The 5000-nt window shown below is 53.3% G+C and overlaps 1 non-coding gene across 1 annotated transcript in view; it reads right to left on the bottom strand.

Annotated features, from left to right (window-relative positions):
• Window positions 1-1538, bottom strand: part of LOC126447929 (small subunit ribosomal RNA) — a 1909-nt gene extending 371 nt beyond the window's left edge. The window contains exon 1 of the ribosomal RNA XR_007583945.1: window positions 1-1538. This exon is cut by the window's left edge and continues 371 nt beyond it. This is a non-coding gene — a ribosomal RNA (small subunit ribosomal RNA).
• Between the last annotated feature and the right edge of the window lie 3462 nt (window positions 1539-5000).

The raw sequence follows: 5000 nt of genomic DNA, 5'->3' as shown, positions 1-5000 counted from the left end.
GACCTGTTATTGCTCAATCTCGTGCGGCTAGAAGCCGCCTGTCCCTCTAAGAAGAAAAGTAATCGCTGACAGCACGAAGGATGTCACGCGACTAGTTAGCAGGCTAGAGTCTCGTTCGTTATCGGAATTAACCAGACAAATCGCTCCACCAACTAAGAACGGCCATGCACCACCACCCACCGAATCAAGAAAGAGCTATCAATCTGTCAATCCTTCCGGTGTCCGGGCCTGGTGAGGTTTCCCGTGTTGAGTCAAATTAAGCCGCAGGCTCCACTCCTGGTGGTGCCCTTCCGTCAATTCCTTTAAGTTTCAGCTTTGCAACCATACTTCCCCCGGAACCCAAAAGCTTTGGTTTCCCGGAGGCTGCCCGCCGAGTCATCGGAGGAACTGCGGCGGATCGCTGGCTGGCATCGTTTATGGTTAGAACTAGGGCGGTATCTGATCGCCTTCGAACCTCTAACTTTCGTTCTTGATTAATGAAAACATACTTGGCAAATGCTTTCGCTTCTGTTCGTCTTGCGACGATCCAAGAATTTCACCTCTAACGTCGCAATACGAATGCCCCCGCCTGTCCCTATTAATCATTACCTCGGGTTCCGAAAACCAACAAAATAGAACCGAGGTCCTATTCCATTATTCCATGCACACAGTATTCAGGCGGGCTTGCCTGCTTTAAGCACTCTAATTTGTTCAAAGTAAACGTGCCGGCCCACCGAGACACTCAATAAAGAGCACCCTGGTAGGATTTCAACGGGGTCCGCCTCGGGACGCACGAGCACGCACGAGGCGGTCGCACGCCTTCGGCTCGCCCCACCGGCAGGACGTCCCACGATACATGCCAGTTAAACACCGACGGGCGGTGAACCAACAGCGTGGGACACAAATCCAACTACGAGCTTTTTAACCGCAACAACTTTAATATACGCTATTGGAGCTGGAATTACCGCGGCTGCTGGCACCAGACTTGCCCTCCAATAGATACTCGTTAAAGGATTTAAAGTGTACTCATTCCGATTACGGGGCCTCGGATGAGTCCCGTATCGTTATTTTTCGTCACTACCTCCCCGTGCCGGGAGTGGGTAATTTGCGCGCCTGCTGCCTTCCTTGGATGTGGTAGCCGTTTCTCAGGCTCCCTCTCCGGAATCGAACCCTGATTCCCCGTTACCCGTTACAACCATGGTAGGCGCAGAACCTACCATCGACAGTTGATAAGGCAGACATTTGAAAGATGCGTCGCCGGTACGAGGACCGTGCGATCAGCCCTAAGTTATTCAGAGTCACCAAGGCAAACGGACCGGACGAGCCGACCGATTGGTTTTGATCTAATAAAAGCGTCCCTTCCATCTCTGGTCGGGACTCTGTTTGCATGTATTAGCTCTAGAATTACCACAGTTATCCAAGTAACGTGGGTACGATCTAAGGAACCATAACTGATTTAATGAGCCATTCGCGGTTTCACCTTAATGCGGCTTGTACTGAGACATGCATGGCTTAATCTTTGAGACAAGCATATGACTACTGGCAGGATCAACCAGGGAGCTGCGTCAACTAGAGCTGAGCAGCCGGCCGCCCGGGAGTGTGTCCCGGGGGCCCGCGCGAACACGCAAGCGTCCGCTCAATTATTCTGCAAACAGGAGGAGGCTGAGCTCCCCTGCACAACACACCTCGAAACCCTCTCAGGTCCCGGCGGCGCGCAGCGCCGTCCTAAGTACTTGGTCGGGTTCGAGAGAGGCGCAATCGCCCGGAGTTAGGCGAGTAGACGCTTTAGGTGCGACCACCCGTGCTCCCAACTGAGCTTGCCGCTGCCGACAGAGGCCCGGGAGCGTGCTGTCGTGGCATTGCCGGCGGGAGACAACACGCGCCACCTACGGTGACCGGCAGCTCCAACGCCAGCGCCACAGAAGGACAAAAGCCCTACTTGGGTGCCGAAGCGAACTCTCCCAGCACAGCGCACGCGCCAACACGTCCGCACAGCTGCGATACAAACCACCTGCGAGAACCGCTGGGGCGACCGAGCAGCAGACGGCGTCGCGGCGCCGAGCGCCGGGCGGCGGCGCATCCTCAGCGCACAAAGTCCTCAATCGGACCAGCACACTGCAGATGGCCACCGCGCTTCGCACCGGGCCCGCGAGGACCTACTTTGGCCGCAAGGCGCCGCGAGCAGGGGGCGCCGGCGCGCAGCTGCGCCGCCTGCCGCGTCCGTCGGCCGGCGCGCCTGCCACCGGCCGCCCCCACCAGCCGGCTGTAGCGCGTGCGCCCACGCACCGCGCTGCCAGCACGCCGGGCGGCCCCCCCTCACCGGCCGGGGACGGTCCCACCCAGCCACCGCCGCGTATCGCCTCACACCCAGATCCCCTTTCACGTTCGTGGGCATGGTGGGTCCCCTTTCACGTTCGTGGGCATGGTGGGTATCCCTGAAACAACCGGTTAATAGCTCGACCGATCGTCGCCAACACTGATTCACCTCTAGCGAGAACAACCGCACCACAACGGGTTACCGGTTGTTCATTTGCGTAACGTCACCAGCAAACGTACACGTCCATCGCCATTTGCAACGAGTATTGCATGCCTGTGTCAGGTGTCACAACACACTACGTCTGCCCACATAGACGCAACAACATGTGCACGCCTAGAGAACACGTGGAAGGTAGACCCCGTACGTATGCGGTGTCCATTGCGCGAACGACTGTCAGCCCGCCTCTGCAGCATGTCGCAGATGTGGAACGCGGTGCAACATGCTATCACGGTGTGTGAGAAGAGACGACTACGTCCGAATACACGCTCCACTACATCAACAGACTGCTCATGCTGATCGCCATCCAGGGCGTCCGTTCCTCCCACACGTCTGTATGGCGTACCACACTGCAATCCAGCTCTTATAGGGAGACGACACGTAGCTGCGTGCACAATATTTGGACTGTATGGTCCGCCGTTGCTAGGCGCTGTCGTCATACGGTCACATGGGCCACGATGTATCATTCAGTACATACGGAGCAATGTGCAGTACAGTTTGTGGGTTTTGCGTACATCGGCGGACAGGTGACAGGCCGTACCACAACGTAGGCTGAGTACGTCGGCATGCGAAGGGCATTGAACATGCAAACTTCTCACCGTCCAGCTTGCGAAGGCAGGGGGGAAGGGGGGGGGGGCATGTACGTCCTGCTGCTATCCACACTACAGTGTATAGCAGGAGCATGTGGAAAGTCAGCAACACCTGCAAGGTGTTTAACATGACGCGATACACAGGGGACCGGGCAGTGCGAGTAGCGAACTATATTGCGAGGGTTGCGGTTAGGCAACACTACACTACTTTAACGGGTTGCATAACAATTACAGAGCAGGTTCAGCGACAACGTGCGTCAGGTTAAGGCGCAATATAGTTTAGGTTACGGCGCACTTTAGGTTAGGTTAAGGCACATTATAGGTTAGGTTAAGGCACAACATGGGTTACGTTAAGGCACAACATGGGTTACGTTAAGGCACAACATGGGTTAGGTTAAGGCACAACATGGGTTAGGTTAAGGCACAACATGGGTTAGGTTAAGGCACAACATGGGTTAGGTTAAGGCACAACATGGGTTAGGTTAAGGCACAACATGGGTTAGGTTAAGGCACAACATGGGTTAGGTTAAGGCACAACATGGGTTAGGTTAAGGCACAACATGGGTTAGGTTAAGGCACAACATGGGTTAGGTTAAGGCACAACATGGGTTAGGTTAAGGCACAACATGGGTTAGGTTAAGGCACAACATGGGTTAGGTTAAGGCACAACATGGGTTAGGTTAAGGCACAACATGGGTTAGGTTAAGGCACAACATGGGTTAGGTTAAGGCACAACATGGGTTAGGTTAAGGCACAACATGGGTTAGGTTAAGGCACAACATGGGTTAGGTTAAGGCACAACATGGGTTAGGTTAAGGCACAACATGGGTTAGGTTAAGGCACAACATGGGTTAGGTTAAGGCACAACATGGGTTAGGTTAAGGCACAACATGGGTTAGGTTAAGGCACAACATGGGTTAGGTTAAGGCACAACATGGGTTAGGTTAAGGCACAACATGGGTTAGGTTAAGGCACAACATGGGTTAGGTTAAGGCACAACATGGGTTAGGTTAAGGCACAACATGGGTTAGGTTAAGGCACAACATGGGTTAGGTTAAGGCACAACATGGGTTAGGTTAAGGCACAACATGGGTTAGGTTAAGGCACAACATGGGTTAGGTTAAGGCACAACATGGGTTAGGTTAAGGCACACCATGGGTTAGGTTAAGGCACACCATGGGTTAGGTTAAGGCACAACATGGGTTAGGTTAAGGCACAACATGGGTTAGGTTAAGGCACAACATGGGTTAGGTTAAGGCACAACATGGGTTAGGTTAAGGCACAACATGGGTTAGGTTAAGGCACAACGTAGGTTAGGTTAAGGCACAACGTGGGTTAGGTTAAGGCACAACGTGGGTTAGGTTAAGGCACAACGTGGGTTAGGTTAAGGCACAACGTGGGTTAGGTTAAGGCACAACATGGGTTAGGTTAAGGCACAACATGGGTTAGGTTAAGGCACACCATGGGTTAGGTTAAGGCACAACATGGGTTAGGTTAAGGCACAACATGGGTTAGGTTAAGGCACAACATGGGTTAGGTTAAGGCACAACATGGGTTAGGTTAAGGCACAACATGGGTTAGGTTAAGGCACAACATGGGTTAGGTTAAGGCACAACGTAGGTTAGGTTAAGGCACAACGTGGGTTAGGTTAAGGCACAACATGGGTTAGGTTAAGGCACAACATGGGTTAGGTTAAGGCACAACATGGGTTAGGTTAAGGCACAACATGGGTTAGGTTAAGGCACAACATGGGTTAGGTTAAGGCACAACATGGGTTAGGTTAAGGCACAACATGGGTTACGTTACGGCACAACATGGGTTACGTTACGGCACAACATGGGTTACGTTACGGCACAACATGGGTTACGTTACGGCACAACATGGGTTACGTTACGGCA

This window comes from Schistocerca serialis, unplaced genomic scaffold (genome assembly GCF_023864345.2).
Source record: "Schistocerca serialis cubense isolate TAMUIC-IGC-003099 unplaced genomic scaffold, iqSchSeri2.2 HiC_scaffold_549, whole genome shotgun sequence".
NCBI lineage: Eukaryota > Metazoa > Arthropoda > Insecta > Orthoptera > Acrididae > Schistocerca > Schistocerca serialis.
This window is presented reverse-complemented; position numbering and strand designations above follow the sequence as displayed.